Source organism: Pinus tabuliformis, chromosome 1_1 (genome assembly GCF_031772625.1).
Source record: "Pinus tabuliformis cultivar Carrire ecotype Pingquan chromosome 1_1, CPIR1, whole genome shotgun sequence".
In the NCBI taxonomy this organism is placed as follows: Eukaryota; Viridiplantae; Streptophyta; class Pinopsida; order Pinales; family Pinaceae; genus Pinus; species Pinus tabuliformis.
In genome coordinates this window covers 434982209-435004392 of record NC_142297.1, presented here as the reverse complement: position 1 = coordinate 435004392, position 22184 = coordinate 434982209, and positions in this window count along the sequence as shown.

Below are 22184 nucleotides of genomic sequence, written 5' to 3'. Positions count from 1 at the left end.
CCATCCCCAACTAGGACTGAAATTCTATCAAACACTTGGCATCAATGCAATATACAAGAGTAAACAACAAATTTGAGCATAGGGGTCTCATACTTATCTAAGAATCACTAAGAAGCATTCATCCCTTGTATCATTAACTACATTATCATATATTAGGTCATAGATACATTGTTCATTCATTTACCAATAAACATGAGGAAATCCATACACCATCACTGTCATAATACATGTTTATAACTAGCATAATAATAATGGAAATATCAAGGATGTATTAGCCATAAAATCCACATATAAGCCAATACATTTATACATAATATATCAAGGAAATAACCTCTTATTAATGAATCCAAAATCCAACCTAGGATGGGACTTCCACATTCCACCAGACCATAGAATGGCTGAGCCAAATCTCTCTTCAACCAATCACCCTCGTGAAATATTCCAAGCATGAATGTGTGACTCAAACCAAAAGAACCAACAAGGAATCTCAAGGCTAAACCACCTCATTCTCATCAATAGAAACCATGCATTACGATAATCCATCCCAGATCACTAGGCCAACACAATAAACATGTCATAACTGGATTTACCATGATCTCCACTAGATCACTAGGCCAAAACAAGCATGGATGCCATAGGATTTCTCCACCTAAACTGTGAGGAATCTTCCTGTCTCCTAGTCTCTCATTCTTTACCACAATCCACAAACTGATCTAGTGGTCACTAGGCCCTAAACCGAGACACCACCCTCTAGGCTTTACCATATATCCCGCCATTCACCTACAAGGATTCCTAGGGCTAATCAAGGGCAACCACCTGTAGGTTTTACCCTATATCCCACCATTTATTAGAAAGGATTCCTAGGCTCACTGAGGCAACACAATCCTGCCTTTACCATAACCCATAGTCTGGCTCAGGGGTTACTAGGCTAGTGGCTTTACCATGATCCACAGTCTAGTTCAGTGACCACTAGGCCATGTGCTCTATCATTTGGTTATCCACCTCACTCATATTTGAATCCATCCAACAATCCAGCTCAAACAAAACTTGAGAACCCCATCATACCATGGGTATCTGGACATGGCAAGGCTAGGCTGAAAACATTGTCCCACCTAGAAAAACCCATGCCATAATAACAAAGTAACCAAATGCAACACCCTGCATGTCAAATCTAGCAAGTAAAATACACATGCAAATTGATAACTGCAAAGAATACTGTTATAGCTGCTTGATCATGCTCTTCCTTGCTTGCTCCTCGCTTCTTCTTTCCTTTTTTCCTTTCTTGATCCAAGGCAAAACCAGAGCAAAAGCTTGCCAACTGATCCTTAGAAGATTTTTTTTATCAATTAGGCCTCTATTTTCTTCATTTTCCATTATTTTCTTTCATTTTCCTCCTCACATGCAACCTGTGACCTTTCTCATTCCTTTTCTCCTAATTTCCTTTATTTTCATAAATAAATGTTAATTAATGCCTCTTTTCCTTTCCAAAGCCTTTGCCATTGCCTTTGCTATTTTCCTTTAGCCATAATTACCGAAACGAACATCCACACTAGGATGTTTTTGCCACATTAAACGTGGAATGTGTGTCCCATCATCGTGGCCTTATATATTCTTACATGGAATTTTTCACCAAGGATGTTACATTTATATTCTCCTTTTAAACTTCTCCCACATCTTTGAACCTATTTGGAATAGGGTTTAAAAATCATCTTTGAGCATATTTATGGAATATTTTTTCCGTGTCATTTTAATTTACCCAATAAGGAATAGATCAAATTCAACAATGCATCATACGCCTCATATATGAAGAATGTTACCCATATGTAAAGAAAATTATATGTTCTTTTATGATTGAATGAATTCTCTTGGATGAACTTTAACTTACGATATATAAAATTCTATTTTAATTACTAACATAAATAAGATTTAATAATAATGTTTTGTTTAGGTCATTCATGCTTTCAAAAAGTTTTATAGATGTTAATAAAGTCATTAAAATTTAAAATATAAATTCTTTACTGCATTATTTTGCTTTTTCACCATATTTTTAGTGTCCTTTTTAACCTCTTCTCGCATATATTTGGGCATATTTGGAATAGGATTAGGGTTAACTTTTGAGCATGTTTGTGGAATTATTTTTTTGTGTTTAGTTTGTATATGTTGTTTCACTTTACCCAAAAATAAAATACATCCACTTCAACAATGCATCATGAACAATCACTATTTGTTTTTTTTAACCAAATATTTAGGCTCATAATTAGGTTTTGAATCAATGATTACTATGTTTGCATTGTTGGAATAAGGATTTACTGAGAGGGGTTGGGGTTAATCAGTAATTAGTGAGGTTTGTTTTAGGATATTAAGCTTAATCCTTGATTTCCTGTCACTCTTTGCAATTATTTATGTGGGCATTCTCAATACAATACATAGGAAACAATGAAAACCATTCACATGAAAACACAATCCATCAATTGAGTAGCATGCACTTATTGACAAAAGTATTTTTACGTGGAAAACCAAAGGGAGTAAACCAAAAATCTATTTGTTATTATGATGTAATTTAAACTCCTACTTAATTACATCAAGTTGTTTGTGATCACCCACTCATAGGATGCCCCAACCCCTTTTAAGATAGCAAGTCACTACTTGCCAAGAGGCACCAAACTCTTATGAATGGAGGCCATCACCTGCTCTGTCGACATGTTTTGCTTTTCATATAATTTTCAAATTGAGAAAACAAAGGCCTATATAAATGCACAAAAATATAAAACTTGGTCAATTGTTTCACACAACAGCTTCCTCTCTGCTCTACAATCCTTATTTGTGTTGAAAAATGTGTAAATAGGTTCGATCTTCATAAGAAAGAAATGTATTCTTGTAAATAAAAAATGAAAAAGAAATTATTTTTATTATTGGAGCATGGGTTTCATGCTGAAGTTCTTTTATTTGATAGGTCAAGCACCCATTAGGTGCTACTAGGGTTTGTCCTAGGTATAAGAGTCATTATCATATATGGCGGGCCCTATGGGCACATTGTAAATTGTAAATGAAAATTTATTTTGTCATGAAAGTGTCCAAATACCACCAAGATAAAAGTCGGCCTAAGGAGGTATCAAGTTGACCTACATGAAGAGCCACATCCACCCTTGAAGAAGCCTATGTATAAGAGGAACTTGCCCTCCATTTAGATCACCACTCACTCTCTTGATATGTGAAGAAGTAGAAGAAGGAAGTGTGAAGAAGAGGAAGTAAAAGAAGTCGAAGTTTTTTGGACCTTATCTATCTTTGTGGGAAGATCGAAGTTAGGGTTTCTGTGTTGGGATCTTTTAGGGTTCGATTTTGGAAGTTGAAGACAAGGGAATGAAAGAGAAGGTCTCTTAGGGAACCTTACTAGCCCTAGGACTCAAGTTAAGGCAAGAAAATTCAAGAGGAAGGCTATTAGAGGGAGATCGGAGTCTCCAAGAGAAGCAACAACAATTGGAGTAGTTACTAGGGAGCAAAATTTCAGATCTACTGGAGGTCGAAGATATTTCAGTAGAAGGTTGTGGTAAAATTGATCTTGGAGGGTATTTTTTTGAGTCTCTAGGTCATGGTATTCTTCAATTTAAAATTTCTAAATTATAAGAAGAGATTTATGTGTTTTCCCCTCAAGAGGAGGGGTTTTGGCCCTAGCTTGTAGACTATACACTGTGTCACTATTCTTATTGTTTTGGTAGCTGTTTGATGTATTTCACATTGGAATAATAATGAACAAAGCTAATAAGTAAAAGGCAACACAAAAAATTATCAAGTTAAGAGAATTAACATATTCATTTCCCTATTAAATTATCAACACTGTGCGCTACACACTTTACTTCTGAATCAGTTATAGCCTCGGTCCTCAATCGCTTTGTATAAATATCAAATCTTGGCCACCATTACCCTTCTGCTCACACTTGGTTACCTATATCTACTCACACTCTTCACTCTGCATAGAATAATGTTTTCCTAAAGACTCAATGTTTTCTAAGCCTTTTTTTTCACCACAGACAGAGTACACAACACTCCGTGTCAGCTCATAAACCATCGCATTCAACACATATTGTGGCACACTACTCTTCAATTAAAAGCTTGTTTATGGGACTGGTTCACTTAACCTCTAGCACATGTATGGTCTCTATTCTACTGACACATCTGAATACTTAGCCTTCACAGCAGAATTAATTATGTGATTAAACTTCAAAGTGTTCTTCCATACTAAGAATTAACTTGTTTGGTCAATTTAGTGTCCTAAATTGCTCTACATAAATTATCAATCCAAATATCGTAAATTGATGAAGTTTAGTGCACTGTTTGTGCTAGCTAACCCTTCTTACTTCGTTGTTTTTATGTTTTACGTTGTTTGGTCTTTTAATTCCTAATGATTTACAATGTAAATTGTCAAAGCTAAATCTAAATTTCTTAAAGACTGCTCAGAATCTAAAAATGAAAATAGAGCTAAGAAAGAAATGAAAACATATCTAAGAAAGATATGGAAACAAAGCTAAGAAAGAAATGAAAACAAAGTTTCTATTCTTATTTTACCGTTATTTCCAAATCATGAATTAAAACTGAAAGTGAAATTTGCAACTGATGTCTAACTAATTACAGGAATAAAACTAAAAGAAATACTTGGTTACTCTGCCTCTCAATTTTGGGAGAAAGTCTCCTTGGGATGACATTTAAGTAATTCTGTACTTCATTAATCTAAGAAAAATAAAATACAAAGATGTAGAAATAACTCATTGCATAGATGAAATTTTCAACCACTTAGTTAAGGATAAATTATCAACTTGAAGGTTTTTCCATAAACATTCATTAACACCATGAGTCAGTAAAATAAAAATGAAATGGAAAAGACAGTGAATGTCACTGATCAGTTTAATTGGGAACTTAAACTAGAAAAACAGTTAATGAAGTAAACTATCCAACAGTGTATCCATATCATTCTTCAATCCTACTCTCATCCTGAAACAAGGTTAGTTTCTAATTGAAGAAACAATATTACACTATTGAGTTCTATCTTCTAATCTACTGATAAAAACTAAAAAGAGATCAAGCTAATGGAAACTGCTCTAAATTATAAACATTGTTAATAAGAAAATGATGGAAATTGCATTATAAACACTATTAGTAAGAAAATGATTATAAACATTGTTTTAGAAAGAAAATGATGAATTTACAGTTAACAAGAAGAAGAAAAATAAAATGAAATGAAACCTTCTTCAGTGCAAGGGCCCTCTGCAACTGATTAGGCTACGCTTGCTCAATAAACTCCAAGAAAATTCCTTCAGATGTTCATAAAAACATGCGGTCTTCTCATATTAAAATAGGGACACAAAACACCCAAAAATTACAGAGTCTAGAACTTCGATTTCACAATAAAACTATTACTATTACTACTTCTTTGGTCCTTTACATAGGTATTTATAAGAAAAATCATATAACTGTTTGTGGAGAAAAGCATGCTACAGCCAAACACGTAGAAGACAGATATGCGGAATTTCTTCCTCAGCTGCTGGAGAAATAAATCCAAGACATGGTGGCTGTTGGATTCGTTTGTACAGGTGGCTATTGGAGTCCATAGGTATAGGTAGTTGCTCCAGATAAAAATTCCCATCACTGTGAAACGCATTAATTAACCACGAAACAGAGTCCTGTTACCTTCAGTCTCCTTGTGTTTGACTTATCCATTGACCGTAGTCTTATTCCATCTTCTTTGTTGATCTGGGCTGAATGAATAGGACAGGGTCCATGTCATGATGATTTCAAAGCTGCCCATGTGGCTAGTTTCTCCTTCTGACTTCTGGAACTTGTTAGAGTAGTAAGGTAGCTGCGGAACACCTGGTTAGCTACAGAATAGGCTGCGTTCCGTAGCTAATATACAAAAATGTATTCAAACAACAAACATAAAAATCATGACATGTAAGTCACTAAATTTCCTCCTCAAGACAATATATACCAGTTATTGGTGTTGAGAATGCATCTTTCTTATGGAAAAACAAAGAAAAGGAATGAGAAGAGTTGCTAGGGAAAGAGTAATTTTAAGGCTCAACATACCCCCACTGCAAAATCATTGCATGTCTGTTATGAAACCAGCTCAAGAAAAGATAGAAAAGATAGATCAACGCCTTAGAATTCAGCCTCTTCGAGGGGGCAACCTCCTTTACATTACATAAATGAACAATTCTTGGATGATTCAAATGACAAAACCTCCTTTCTATATATAGGAGTCTAAGGAGTCACAATATAATCCAGCCGACCTAACAATAATAATATAAAGCCACAAAAATAACAATAGAGGGATTCTATGGGGCACAGAAATAACAATATGGGGGTAATAGGGGCACAACAATATAAATAAGGGGTATAACTACAATAGTAATGGGGTAATCACTAGTATTATAGGGACCCAACATGCCCCTCTCCAAAAAAGTGTTGTCCTCAACGCTTGAGTAGTTCTGGATACTTCTGCATAAAATTCTCATCCTCCCATGTGGAATCTTCAGCGGATAAGTTCTTCCACTTGATAAGATACTCTGAAATTGATCGATTTCGTAGCTGTCGAGTTCTTGTTTCTGTGACTGCTTCCGGTTCCAATATAATTTTTCCTTCCTCGTCAAGTTCTGGCAATATTGTTTGAATTGGGAGCTTGTCGCCTATAACCTTCTTTAAACATGAAACATGGAAAACTGGGTGCAATCGAGAAGCTGCAGGAAGCTCCAATTTGTATGCCATAGTACCAATCTTTTGCAACACCTTGTACGGACCATAATACTTTGGTGATAATTTATTATCCTTCTTAGCTTGCTTTAGGGACATTTGCTTATATGGTTGTAGCCGTAGGAATACCCAATCACCTACATCAAAACTTCTTTCACTGCGATGTTGATCTGCCTGTTGTTTCATTCTATTTTGTGCCAACACGAGGTTATCCTTTAAGAGTTGGAGGACTTGTTGTTGATGTTCCACTGCCTGAACCTTAGAATTTTCTCTTAAATATGATGTGATGGATGGTGGTTGATACCCATAAAGTGCCATAAATGGGGTCATTTTTGTTGCTGTATGGAAGGAAGTGTTATACCACCATTCAGCCAGAGGCAACCATTTGACCCATTGTGTCTGTTTATCAGATACAAAGCAACGAAGATATCCTTCCAAACATTTGTTTACTATCTCAGTTTGCCCATCAGATTGAGGATGATAAGATGAGCTATGAGCTAACTGAGTACCAAGACAAGAAAATAATTCTGTCCAAAAATTTCCAGTGAAAATGGGATCTCTGTCACTTACAATAATCTTTGGGTTTCCATGTAGCTTTTGAACTGTTTCCATAAATGCAGTAGAAACTGTACTGGCTTTAAATGGATGTGATAATGCACAAAAGTGTGCATACTTGGTAAGTCTGTCAACTACCACCATGATGACACTCTTTCCCTCAGACTTGGGTAAACCTGTGATAAAATCCATTGAAACCTCCTCCCAACGTTGGCTTGGAATGGATAAAGGTTGTAATAGACCCGGTGTCTTAATTGTTTCAACTTTATTTTGTTGGCAAACCAAACATTCCGCCACAAACTTTTGAATATCTGATTTAAGGCCATCCCAAAAAAATTCCTTCTTAACCCTGTGGTAAGTTTTTAAAAATCCTGAGTGCCCTCCTAAGGGAGAAGTGTGCAATTCCATAAGAATCTTTTGTTTTAGCTGGGAATTCTTACAGAGGTATAAGCGATCTTTGTACCATAACGAATCATTTTGCCAGCTAAATGTATCAGAAGTACTGGAATCTTGTTGTAGCTTTCGAATAAGTGCCCACACTTCTTCGTCATTCTTCCATTCCTCCCTTGCTTCGTTTATCCAATCTGGTTGGATAATAGAAATGGCACAAACAATGCTTCCACATCCTCATCCTTTCTTGAGAGTGCATCTGCCACCACATTTTGCTTCCCTTTTTTGTAGATGATTTCAAAGTCATAACCCAACATCTTTGTGACCCACTTTTGTTGCTCTTCAGAGGATAATCTTTGTTCTAAAAAGTATTTAAGGCTATCATGATCCGTTTTTACCTTGAAGTGTCTTCCCATTAGGTAGGGTCGCCATTTCTTAAGTGCATGGAGTATTGCCAACATTTCCTTCTCATAAATAGCTTTGCTTAAAAACTTTCCCTTGATTGGACGACTTTCAAAAGCAATGGGTCTTTCATCTTGCATTAGAACAGCACCAATTCCATTTCCTGAAGCATCACATTCCACAATAAAGGTTTTTGTGAAGTCCGGTGTAGCTAAGACCGGTGCTTGGCACATTGCCTCTTTAAGATGTTCAAAGGCCTTTGTTGCTTCCGGAGTCCATGAAAATGAATCTTTCTTCAATAATGTTGTTAGAGGTGCTGCTATTCTCCCATAATTCTTAACAAACTTGCGATAATACCCTGTCAACCCAAGAAATCCTCGCAGATGCTTTATGGATGTGGGGATTTTCCATTCCTTAATGGCTTTAATTTTGCTAGGGTCTACCTTAACTCCTTCATGAGATACAATATGACCCAAATATTCCACCTCCTGGACTCCAAAGAAACATTTGGATCTTTTTGCATATAATTGTTTCTCCTCCAATAGTTGTAGCACCCTGTCAACATGTTCAACATGATCCTTCCAAGACTTGCTGTAGATTAGTATATCATCAAAAAATACTAACACAAATTTTCTAAGGAATGGTTTGAAAATTGAATTCATCAAACCTTGAAATGTTGAAGGTGCATTGGTAAGGCCAAAAGGCATGACCAAAAATTCATAATGACCCTCATGAGTTCTAAATGCCGTTTTCGGAATGTCTTCAATCTTCATTCTGATTTGATGATATCCCGAACGAAGATCCAACTTGGTGAAGTAAATTGATCCATGCAATTCATCCAGTAATTCATCAATGACAGGAATGGGGAACTTATCTTTAATAGTGAGCTTGTTGAGCTCCCTATAATCCGGACACATGCGCCATGATCCATCCTTCTTGTGCACCAATACTACTGGAGCTGAGAAAGAACTTTGACTCGGTTGAATTATACCAGCCTCTAGCATTTCTGCAACCATACGTTCAATTTCACTTTTTTGGACATAGGGATATCTGTACGGCCTGATGTTTGGAGGAACACTTCCTGGAATCAGATGAATAGCATGATCATGATCACGCATAGGTGGGAGACCTTTGGGAGTCTCAAATACCTTGGAATGATTGTCCAGGACTTTTTGGAGATCTGGAGAAATAGATGATTCCAATGTGGAAACATCTAGCGAACATAATTGTGCAATTACACCTCTTTGCTCCTTTTTTAGAAGCTTTGTCATGCCATTAGAGCTGATTATCTTTCCTGGTTTCCCTGCAATACCCCTTAATTCAACTTCCTTTCCTTCCACAGAAAATTTCATGAAAAGTTCTTGAAAATTAAAAGCTATTGTACCCAAGGATTGTAGCCATTGGACTCCTAGTACAACATCAGCACCTCCCATTGGAATGGAAAGCATTGGGCTAGTCAATACATATTCTCCCATGGATAGCTTGATATTATGGCACTTTCCAGAGCAATTTATTGTTCCTCCATTTGCAATCATCACTTGACACTCTGGTGCTGGATATAGGAAGCAATTCAATTCTTTTGCTACCCTACAATGAATAAAATTGTGGGTGCTTCCTGAATCAATCAACACTATTACCTTTTTCTTCTTGATTTGTCCTTCTATCTTGATGGTTTGAGGAGTGGTAATTCCCGCCAATGCATTACAAGATATGGTCGGATTTATTTGTTCTTCATCTAGGCTTTGTTCCTGGAATATATCCTCTTCTTTTGACCTTTCTTGCTCCTTTTCTTCTTCCTCTTCACAATCTATGTAGAATAATTTCTTCTCAGCACACTTATGACCTTTTGTGTATTTGCTATCACAATTGTAACAAAGCCCTTTTGCTCTTTTTTCTTCCAATTGTTGTGGTGTCAACCTTGTAGGTTGTGGAAGACTAGGGCAACAACACTTCCGTCTTTATAGTTGTGAGTGGTATGCTTCCTAGTTGCCATAATTTTGCTTTCCATTTTTCTTGCTAACCTGAATGCCTTCTCTAATGAATCAGGTTCCCAAAGGCGAACATCATGTTGGATATTATCCTTTAAAGACCCTATGAACACATCAATCCTATGCTCCTCTGGAATATCTTTTACCCTTATGTTCAATTTTTGGAACTCCTCAATGTGCTCCATTATTGAACCCTTTTGTTTGAGACTTATCAATTGGCTAAAAAAAGTGTTGCTTTTTGTATCCTCATAATGTGCTATCAATTCTTCCGTAAAAATTGCCCAAGTGATAAATTGTTTACGAGAGCAAAGCCATTGATACCATACAAACTGATTTGGTTCCAAATATACAGTTGCCATACGTACCTTTTGTGCGTTTTGCACATTATTGAGATCGAAGAATTGCTCCATCTGTAATATCCATGTGGCGGGATCCTTGCCATCAAACTTCCTCATATCGATTTTTGGAATATGGTGATTCTTCGATCCAACATTAGCGTCTATGGAATCATGATTAACATTTCTTTTGTTCTCATCATGAGTTTCCTTTACTACCTTTTCACCATTAGTGACCCTTTCTTGTAGCAACTTCTTCAATTCTTCCATGTCTGTCTTCAAATCTATCTTCAAATCATCCATCTTAGCTTCCATGCCCTTTATCTTAGATTCCACGCCATTTATCTTAGCTTCTGTTAGCTTTTGTGAGCGTGACATTTGTTGCACTTGTTCTTGTAATTTTGATATATCATGTAGCATTTCTTCCTCTTCTTCATGAGTCATGCTAGAGCTTTCAGGTTCCTTACTAGGTGTTTGCATTTTCTTTCCTCGGGGCATCAGTTACCGATAATAATGCTTTACTATGCCCTTTGAATTCTGTTAAACCAAGCTTACACAAAAATTTAAAAAAAAACTACACACCTTTTTTCACTTTATAGAAGCCTGATATTGAATCTGATGTATCTCTGTAATTTCAGATCATCCAGTTCTGAATTTGCTACCTGTAGTAGCCTTCTGCGTCCTCTTTCCAATGCCACAAGTCTGAGCCAAATTGGATTCTCCAAGGAAGAGTTATGTGAAATCTCCCACAGTGACTTGCTTTTAGACTGGTTCAGTAGAGCGAACTTGTACGACGTGCCACGAGTCACTGTTTCAACCTTTGAATCTGAAACACACACACACAAAAACTACAGTCCGTCCTCTTTCTGTACCTTCTTACGAAATTTCAATCCGATCCCCAGAGAGAAAGTTATGACGATTTTCCCCAGGTCACCTGTTTTGAATGTAATTCAGGAGTCTGCAAAAAGACCAACTTCCTCAGATCATATCTCCGAAAATATCACGCAAAAAGCTCTGAAATTCGGACCCAAGGTTCAGCGCGATTTCTTCTCAAATGGGTTTTTTTTGCGACTTCTGAAACGTCACAGAAAAAAAGTTATAGCGAAAATTCCACGATGACCTGTTTGGAGCAGCGAAACCCTAGAATCCAAAGCTCTGATACCAAATGTTATGAAACCAGCTCAAGAAAAGATAGAAAAGATAGATCAACGCCTTAGAATTCAGCCTCTTCGAGGGGGCAACCTCCTTTACATTACATAAATGAACAATTCTTGGATGATTCAAATGACAAAACCTCCTTTCTATATATAGGAGTCTAAGGAGTCACAATATAATCCAGCCGACCTAACAATAATAATATAAAGCCACAAAAATAACAATAGAGGGATTCTATGGGGCACAGAAATAACAATATGGGGGTAATAGGGGCACAACAATATAAATAAGGGGTATAACTACAATAGTAATGGGGTAATCACTAGTATTATAGGGACCCAACAATGTCCGCATGAAATTTTCAAAAATGTGAACTTCTTTCTCCTATTGCATCTGTTCTGACACTTCTGCCAACACATCCAACTTCCTTTTCTTACTTCTCCTTGCACTGACTGCCATCCTGGGCTTCTTCATAAGAAGTCTGTATTTGAGGTTGATAAGTGTTATGCTCAAATTCCTATTTTTCCTCTTCAGCTTCCTATTTTTCTTGTACCATAATCCTAGGTGCAGCATTTTGTTGTCATGAATGGCTTTATCCAGCTTGTTCTGTTCCCTCAAGGTTTCATTTTCTTTTTGAATATGCCTGTTCAAAATCTCTAACTCAAATATTTCTTGTTTGAGAGAGCTAGTTAGAGGTTCTTGTGGATTGACAGGTTGCTCTAGATTGGTTGAGGATCCTGGATCCATTGAGGTATCCTTTCTCTCTAATGACTCTATGTAGTCATAGATTTGCTGCTGTACTGGATCTATGCCAGGAGAAGCTCTGCTTAGGCTGCCTTCAAAATTCTGTGGAGGAGAGTTTTGTGGATTGTGTTCAGGTGGAATACTGTCAGGAGATTGAAATGGGGTTTCTTCCTCCAAGTTTATGAACTGGGCTCCTTTTGATGTTAATTTCCTCACCTTACCTCAGAGTCTAGAGCTCCTTCTGATGTTTTGGAAGCTTATGGTTTCTTCTCTTGTGTCCTTCTTCCTCTTCCCTCTCTCCTTCTTTTTCTTGATTTGCTCCCTAATCTTGGTCAGTCTTTCGAAGAGTAACTATTCATCTTCTTGTGGTGATGAAGGTTCAGGAATGTCTTCATTGATTTATTCAGCTCTCTCTTTCGTTTTTCCTTTCTGTTTAGTCTACTTTCTAACCACTGGTTTAGAAGTTGTATCTGTATCATTCTTTTGTGAGGAGGTTCCATATTTGTTTTGAATGTTAATGCTGATCTTTCTCCTCCTACTTTTCTTTACATGACTCTCCTCAGGTGACTTTGGAGCATCCTGGAAAAAATTTCTTAGCAAGAAATCTTCCCAGGTATCCCCTATACTTTTCAAATGGAATTCAACTAGTATTTTCACTAGTCCATGATGATACATAGTTGTTTCTATGCATTCAATTTTCTTTTGGACATTTGTAGCTATCCTTCTCAGTCTGTTTAAAAGGAAGAAGGGAAGGTCAATGGTTCCATTTTCTAAGAAATTCATTAATAAGAGTATATGGTAAACATACATAAACCCAAATCTTCCTTCACATGTAACGAATTTTTGCAATATCAACAACATATTACCCCATTTGTTCTTGAGTGCTGAAATAGGAATTCCATTCCTAAATACTATAACATCCATACCTGGGTTTCTAAGGATCACTTTCCAAGATTCACCATGAAATTCTTTGTTTTTAAACCGTCTTTCTCCTTGTCTCGACATCTCTGTTGCTTCTACTATGAAGGATTTTGTGATTGCAAATTTAATATCTCCTATCTCCACTTCTATGCCATCAAATGACCTTGCAAAAGACTTGGTAATTTCCTTGTGGTAGCCGTCAAATTTATCAATAAAATTTAACCATCCGGCCTTCTATAGCATCCATTTAAGTTGTGGATGGCCCTCCATATACTTTACCCCTACGGGCTCTATCCTGACAATAAGCCCCATATCACCTGTTTTCGGTTAACCTTCAAAATTACTCTCATTGTCTATAAAACGAGTGCTATTTAAGAAATGGAATGACTATGTGTATGGAAATGGAATGACTGTGTATATAGAAAATGGAAAGACTATGTATATGAAATGACTGCGTGAATATGAGAGATAAACTTGTTAGGGTCGGTCTGGTCATCCCTCCGTCAGAGATCAAAAATCTTTTTTCATTTCATTTTTTGGTGTCTCAATTGATTCACTCAGTTACATTCCGTTAGGAGCATGCCATAAATCTAACGGATGGGCTTTGTCAATATTCCCCTCATGTATTGTACCTTCTGGCTTAGGTCTTTTCATCAATGTTTATTAAAGTCCATGACAGTCAATGTTTCATCTTTTAATGGGCAAAAAGTGATGTCGATCATAGGTCTAGGGTTTCACAAATTGAGTCATCAAAGTGTTCATAATGCCAGCAGGCTAGAGGGAGGTTTCTACACATGTTCTTTGTTTCACAAATTTCATCGTCATGTTGATGGATTATGACTGTTCTTCAAAACTCCGTTTTGAAGAAAAGTCAACATTTTGTTTTTGTAATATTTTCGAATGTTCTTCAGCTATTGAATTCTTCAGGTGCAGCCCTGGTCTCCTTTGCCAAATTCCATGTCAGCTACCCCTACAAAAAATTGCCAAAAGAAAACATTATTCAAGCCAAAAATCAAAGGGAAACAAAAAGACAGAGTTATATTAATTGTGGAAAAAGTGCCAGATCAAAACATTGTAAAGTGGGTTTGTGAGAAGCAAAAATCAAATTTATTATTATAAGAAGTTCTCATGGCTTTGAAATATTCATTTGCATCTAATAGGTCTAAGAGAGTTGAAGTTTAGTGTTGAGAGGGAAAACTTGCAAAGTTCCAAGCCAAAGCTACGTTCAAAGCCAGTGCGGTGCACAAAGCAGGTGGCGCGGCGCACTGGGAGAAAATTTCCAATGCAAATCTGAACAGGCGCGGCGCACTGGCAGAGTGCGGCACGTTGGGTATGCAGCGCGGCGCACACACCTGAAAGCCTGAATTTGCTTCAAATCTCTCCAATTTGCCCATATGAGTGGATTTTCCAGGTAGGGTCAACATATTGACGTTTCATCCATTTTTGTGCTGAGTGATGGTGGTTTATGGATGCTAATGATTAAAACAAAAATTCAAACCCTTTCATTTTGAATTCCTCACATGAAAGCTAATGCCTAGGGTTTCAAAACTTCATTGCCACCAAAGTTACTCTTTTCCATTATTTCCTTTGTCCTTAAATCTCTTTATTCCCATTGTTCCCATCCCCAAAGGTTACTAAACCCCTATCCTAAAATTCCCTTTCCCAAAATTTTCAAATGTGAAAACCCTAAACCCTATTCCCATACCTAAATTACTAAACCCCTTCCCATATTTCCCAAACAAATCTCTCCCAATAATTCCTAATCCCTTGATATTATTTCCCCTTCCTAACAGTCCCTGTTTTATTTGTTTTCCCCTTTGGTGGCAGAGTTTGTACACATCACTAAAGAGCAGTCTAAACAGTTTTCATACAACAATATCTTTTTCTCCAAGGCAGTTTGAAAAACAGCAGTCATGGTATCTGAGCATTCATCGGACTATGAAGTGGAAACCCAAAGTGACTCACCCTTGGAAGAACAGGCACCCCGGAGGCCTCATAAAAGTGGCAGACATGTTAGAGAAGAACAGACCACCCTTACAGAATTGCAGGCCTCCCCTCTTGCCATGTTTTGTTTTCAACACCAGTCATGATATGAGTTTTGTCAAAAGGTGCCTCGTGTTCAATTTCATCATGAGCTGGCTCATCTATTGGTGCTGCACCTACATGGAGATCAAGCTATCTTAGCCGATGTCACCTTCACACTTACACCAGAAACTGTCTCATTAGCAACCGGCATGCCGAACATTGGAGAACCGTGGAACAAGAAGCAAAAGATTGACCGGCAGCATTATGAGCCATATATTAAAACCGGTTTCCTAAGGCAGCTCAAGCGAGTGTTTCCATTCCGATATCTGAAAGATGAATATGCTCCACTAATGAGATTGATCATGAAATATTTCAGCTGTGAGGGGCGGTTCTCTCATTTATATGCTTATCACATCAGGTTGCTCATGCATTTCACCAGGGTACGGATGATGAACATTCCGTATTTCATTTGCCGGAACATAGAGAGGATGACCACCCTTGTGCAACATAAAACCCCTCAGCAACAACTTAACAATGTTTATCATTTTGCTCTTATTAAGATTTTGGTGGTTCATCAGCTTGGATTACAGGGCATCACTTGGGATGATTTCATCTCTCGTGACTTCTTCAGAGCTTCACAGGGATTATTAGAGGTTAAGCATGAAGGTGGACCTTCTCATCAGTATGAGCGCCATGAGACCGCTAGTGTGCCGGTATTCATCACATATCAGAGGGGCACTAGACATTTGTTTGCAGCAGCGAAGCGAGTGTTATCTCCACCTGGTGTGGAAGGGGCCTCGCTTCTGACATCAGCACAGTAGGTTCAGGATCGAGGCAAGGAGCCTCTATAGGAGGAAGGACCTTCAGGTGAATGAGAGACCGACTTCATTCACATTCAGGATGATGAGACTAACATGGGCCCACAAAATGCAGATCTTAAAGAGATCATTCGGGTGCAGCAGGCAAACATTGATGCCTTGTCCACTCACTTAGATAGAGCCCAGTGGACCATTCAGTATTTGGAGCGAAGGACCAAGCAGCTTGAGGATCAACAGGAGGTGATGGAGTTACAAAACATTCGGCAAACTCGTCAAGCTGCCCAAAGGAGGAGAATTGAATTCACTTCATTGGAGCAACAGATTAATGAGGATCGAGAGTCTAATCTTGAGAGAGTCAACATCCACTTGGAGAGACTGCTGGGCAAGGCCGATTGGGACAATGCATTATTGAGACACATGGCTTTCCACTACAGAGCACAGAACAAGGTTTGTGAGGCACGAATGAGGAATCTAAAGTCGAAACTAAAGAAGGCAATAAGGAAGCAAAAGAGGCAAAGGGAGATTGATCTTCTTCAGATATTGGCCGAAGCCTCTTTAGCCTAGCATGACACTTGATGGGGGACCTACATCCCAAATTTCAAGAAATTTGGAGCAATTTTTGACATTTTGAAATTTTTTGCACTAAAAAACAGAGTTTTTCTCCCTGTGCACCACGCCACGTGGCGTGCGCTTTTGCTAGGGAGCTCCAAAATGCAAAAAGTTTATATTTTTGGATTTGGCATGAAAAATAATGACTGATGGTGCATGGCCAAGAAGTTTGGGCAAGCTTTGAGTCCTCAGGAGGTCAAAAGCACTCACAAAATGACCTTTCTGCCCCTATTTTGACACACAGGAAGCAGTCCTGGGAGATTGCATTTTTGGAGGGGAAAATGAGCACGACCTTCCGAAATTCTACTCGTGTTGGAAAGTAGACAGGCAGAGCTTTCCAACAAGCATAATTGGACTCAATTTGGACTTCAGGAAGTGCCTCAAACTCAGCCTCAAAGTGGAGCGATGCATACAGTTTTTGGCGTGGCGCACAGAGAATTTTTGCTCAAATTTTCACCTTCCAGCTCAGAAATTCGGCCAGTTTGACTAGTTTTGCTTCTTGATGTAATTTTTGATCTATCTTGATGTAATTGGATAAACATGATGTAATTCTAGCACTTATTTAGTTTATCTAGAAGGTTCATTCACCAAAAGGTGAAATGTGAGTGAATGAATAAGTTTCCTAGCATATAAGGGTAAGTTGTTTGACTACCTAGTTTTCAGTTCCTTGTTTAGAATTAGTTCAAACAGCTCCTAGAATGATGAGATCGACCCCTAGAGGCAAGGGAATGGGTTGGGCTAGTCTATATTATGTAATTTCTAAGTCATTTTCAGGGTTGGACACTAGGGATTGCTTTGGCATATCATTGTACATTCTATCTCTGCATTTTTGGCTACGGAAAGACGAGGGTTTTGCAGCACTATTTGGGAACCATGTGGCTTTATGTTTTGATGGTGTGCTTCTCTCAGTAATTGTAAGTTGTTATGTGTATCATTTTCCTTACTCTATTCTTCTGAATTTGAACAAATGAGTGATTAAGGTAGAATCCATTAACTGCCATGCTCTGCCCTTGAATTTGTTTAAATTTCTATGTTTTCATCTGTTTAAGGAGAATCCTTGAAACCTTCTTGCTCTCCTTAGCTCCTCATCAGTCTGATTTATACATTCATTCCCTTTAACAGCATCAAGACGATCACCTTCCTTGCCCCAATCAGACCTCTGCAAAAACTGTGCCTCATCCCCGAGCCCAATTTGCCTTTCCCTGTTTCCAGCACAAAACCCCCAAAAACACAAATCAAAATCTCGGCACTTAATACCTAGCCTAAAATTAGCTTTTATTTCAGTCATCTTGAGTCCCATTGCTTATCTTTTGCCGAGATTGATCTGGAGAGAGCCCTCTTCTGTCCTCGTAGGGCTAGCTACGAGGCTGAGCGTGGTTTGATGTGGACCTAGAACCTTGTCTTTTCAGCCTGAGGCAAATCTAGGCTCTAACATAGTGGCGACCATACTGGGGAAGAAAATGGTTTGCTTGTTGATGTCATTTGTTTTATAAGCTACAGACGGAGCCTGAAGTTATGCCAGGTAGCCTTCGAAACACTTTTGCTTTGCATTAGCGCAAGTAGATAAACGCTGCTTCAGTCAATCTCTGGTCTAGCTTGTAATCGTGACACTTGACCTGTAAATCGCCCCAGTACATTTGAGAATTCTAAGCTTTTGGATGATAAGTTTAGAATTTGAAAGGCTGAACAAGTTGTTTATGTTCCTTTGATTTCTTGAAAATAACAGACTGGCTTCCACGAGATATACCAGAGCTAATCCAAATCCTGATCCTCCTCCTTTTTATGAAAATCCCAATTTGATTCCAAGAATTGTTCGCCAAGGAAGTTTTGTGAGTCCCATGTTTAAATCTCGTTCATGTCCTGCAATTTTTAAATATCTTGAAGAGCTTGATTTTGATGAAAAGTTTGAATTGTCATTGTTTGAAACCAAATCTGAAAGCACTCTTGGTTCTATAGTTCCAAATCCTGACTTTGCTGCAGCTCTTGAAGTTGAAAGGAAAAATAAATCAATTGAGAATTTTATCTTGAAGCACCTTCAGAGTGACATTCACGCTGCAAATATCGCTGATTTCTTAGAAGCTGCATCTGCAACCCTCAGATCTTCCGTGACAGCATCCACCTCAAAAATTCCTACTAAACCAACCTTCATTCCCACCCTTCCCCCGAAGCCTAATATTTCTGATCAAAAGTCTGCTGTAAATTCACCTCCATCTACTCCTTCTATGTCCAAAATTGCTTCACCTCCGCATACACCTCACACATCAGCTGCACCCACTCCCCCAACATCTCCAAGGCCAATTGCAAATCCACCAAGAGCAATGGTTGCTCGGTTTGCACCTCTCGCACTACCTCAAATTTTGGGTGACATGCCCACAGATTATCAGAGTAAAATTCCTTTGTTTGACGGCACTCCTCAAAGTACCACGGCTCAGCAACATGTGGACAAGATGATGGATTTCTTTGAGCTTCATGAGATTGATGCAGAAAACGTGACCATGAGATTATTTGTGCAGACTTTCGCAGGTGATATGAGAAAATGGTTCAGATCTGTGACAGCTAGAAGTATTCCCACATTAGAAGAGCTTCAAATATAGTTCTTGGATCGCTGGGAAGTCAAGAAAGATCCTCTTCAGATCACTTCTGAATATACCAAGATCAAGTGGAATGTTGGTGAGTCCATGCAAGACTATTGTACTAGATTCAATGCGGTTTATAATGCAATTCCTGATGATTTAAAGCCAACTAGAAGGTCAGCTTTGCTTAAGTTCCTGGATGGTTTTGATCCAGACATGGCTTATCAATTAAGAGAAAGAGATCCAGCTACCTTAGAAGAAATGCAGAAAATTGTTGTTAGTGTTGAGGCAAATTTGAATGATAAGAGAGCTAGAATGAAAGCTGAGAAGAAGGTCTCAATAAAGGAAGAAGCTTCTACCTCAGATCAGGTGCTCCGCAAGGTAGAAAATATGATTGAAAGGCTAACACTAGATAAGCTTGAACCGCAGATTCGGAATCCTAATTTCCGTGGCTAGTAGCAGCCTCAATACAGGATCAAACAGCGTGAGCAGCGAGCACAAGAACCGACATCACAACAGCAGCAAGTAAAGACACCACTTGAGCAGAATTTTGTTGGTCCCGAATCAGATGATGAAGACAATGTAGTAGGAGAAGAAAATCACTTCTTTACTCCTGATGATATGCCCACCTTTGTCACCAAAGATGATGAGTATGCAGAAAGTTCCGCTGTATAGCAGGATGCAGATTTTATCTTGGCGAATGACATAGCTCTTGAAGAGGAGTCGGATGAGTATCAGAGAGGTTATATGCATGCCTTGTCTTCCCAGCAGTGATAGTATTCATTAAGAAACAGAAATGTTCCCATCAATCCAATCCAGAAGAGAAAGGAAGCTCCAGCATCTAAAGATGAGTCCCCTGTTGCACCAAAGAAAGGAAAAGGGAGTGTTGATCCTACTACTAGCAAGTATCCACCAGCAAATCAACGAGTCAATTAGCCCATTGTACTTAAAGATAAAGCTGAAAAGAAAGATGTTCTAGCCAAAGAGGTAGAGAAGACTTTTGCTTTTAGTTTAGAAAATGAAATTTCTAAATTGAAGGTATCCATTCCTTTGACTGAAGTGATGAGGAACAGCAGTTATAGAGGTCAGGTCACCAAAATCTTGCATTTTGATCCAATGTCTGATATGGTGAGTGTGGAAGATGATCAACCTGAACTGATTTTTGGACCAGCATTGAATGGTGAGTCTCCAGACAACGATGTGCCTCCTTTTTACATCAGTTTGAGAGTGCATGATTTTGTGTTGCATAATGCTATGTTTGATTCTGGCGCCTCCCACAATCTTATGCCGAAGGCTATCATGGAGAAGTTGGGTTTGGAAATTACTAGGAAATACCATGATCTTTATTCATTTGATTCCAGCAGGGTGAGATGTATTGGGCTTATTAAAGACTTGGTGGTCAGTTTGGATTAGATTCCGGCAAAAAATGTTTTGATGGATGTGGTGGTGGCGGATATCCCTCCTAGATTTGGAATGCTTCTTTCTAGATCTTGGGAGCAAAGATTAAAGGAACTATGCAGCTTGATTTCTCCTATGCAATGATTCCTGTGTTTGGCCAAGTGAGAAAACTTTATCGGGAGCAAAAAATGAAATACATGATTACAAGCTAGGAGAAACCGATTAATCATCCGATTAATTATGTACATACAGATCTAGAGTCTTTTGTTTTGTATTCAGATAGTTTCAATGAGATTGATAGTTAGTTAATTGCAGCAGATGATATTCCACAAATAGCAGAGAATTTTAGAGAGGTTTTGAAGAAGGAAAGACAAGAACAGGACAATACCATTCAGCAATCAGAAAGGGATAATGGACAACAAGCAGAAAAATTACAGCAAACAGAGTTTTAGCACTTGGTAGAAGAGGAAGATGGTCTGTGGACCATGGATTTCGATGGAGCAGTGGGAAATGATGGCACTGGAATTGGAATTTGGATACGTAGCCCTTTTTCTACTCCGAACGAAGTGCCTAGTAATGTGCGGGTATGTTCTTACAAACTTGCTTTTGATTGCTCAAACAATGAGGCTGAGTACAAAGCTTTGATTGTTGGCCTAAAAATTCTAAGAAAGTTGAATGCTAAGAGGATTGCTGTATATGGCGACTCCAAATTGGTGATCAAGCAAGTTAAAGGCGAATATCAAGCAAAGAATCGTCGGATGCGGGCATACCAGAATGTTGTTCTAGACATCTTGAAGCTGTTTTCAGATTACACCTTGACGTGTGTGCCTTGTATTCAAAATAGTATTGTTGATGCACTTGCTAAGGCAGCGAGTAATTTGACGATTCCTATGAATTCAAGTAATAAATTTGAAATCCATGTGAAACATCATCCGACTGTCCCGGACAATCAGAGATATTGGCAAGTTTTCCAAGATGATGAGGAGATCGACGATTTTCTGCAAAACATAGGTAAGTTCAAAGATACCTCAATTGATGTAGAACATGATGATGGTAAAGATGATGTGCAAATCAATCAAATGGAAGTGTTGCAGCTCAAGGATAACGTGATTCCTAAAGGCTTGATACCTTTAGAAGAACTCTTTGATCATGATGACGTAGCCCGCAAACCAACATTCCAGCCAACAGAGAAGGGAGTCGAAGAGGTGAATATTGGAACAGCTGAGCATCCGAAAATGGTAAAGCTATCCAAAGCATTTCCATAGAAGGTAAAGGCCAAATATATCAGTTTGTTGTCATCTTTTTCCGATGTGTTTTATTGGGACTATTCTGATTTAAAGACATATGATACCAATATAATTCAGCACACAATTCCTATTAAGCCTAATCAAAAACCTTTCAGACAAAAGTTAAGAAGGCTTAATCCAAAATTGCTGCCATCAATTGAGAAGGAGGTAAACAGGTTGTACAAATCAGGAATCATTGTTCCCATCCGATTTTCAGATTGGATATCTAATTTTGTGCTCGTAC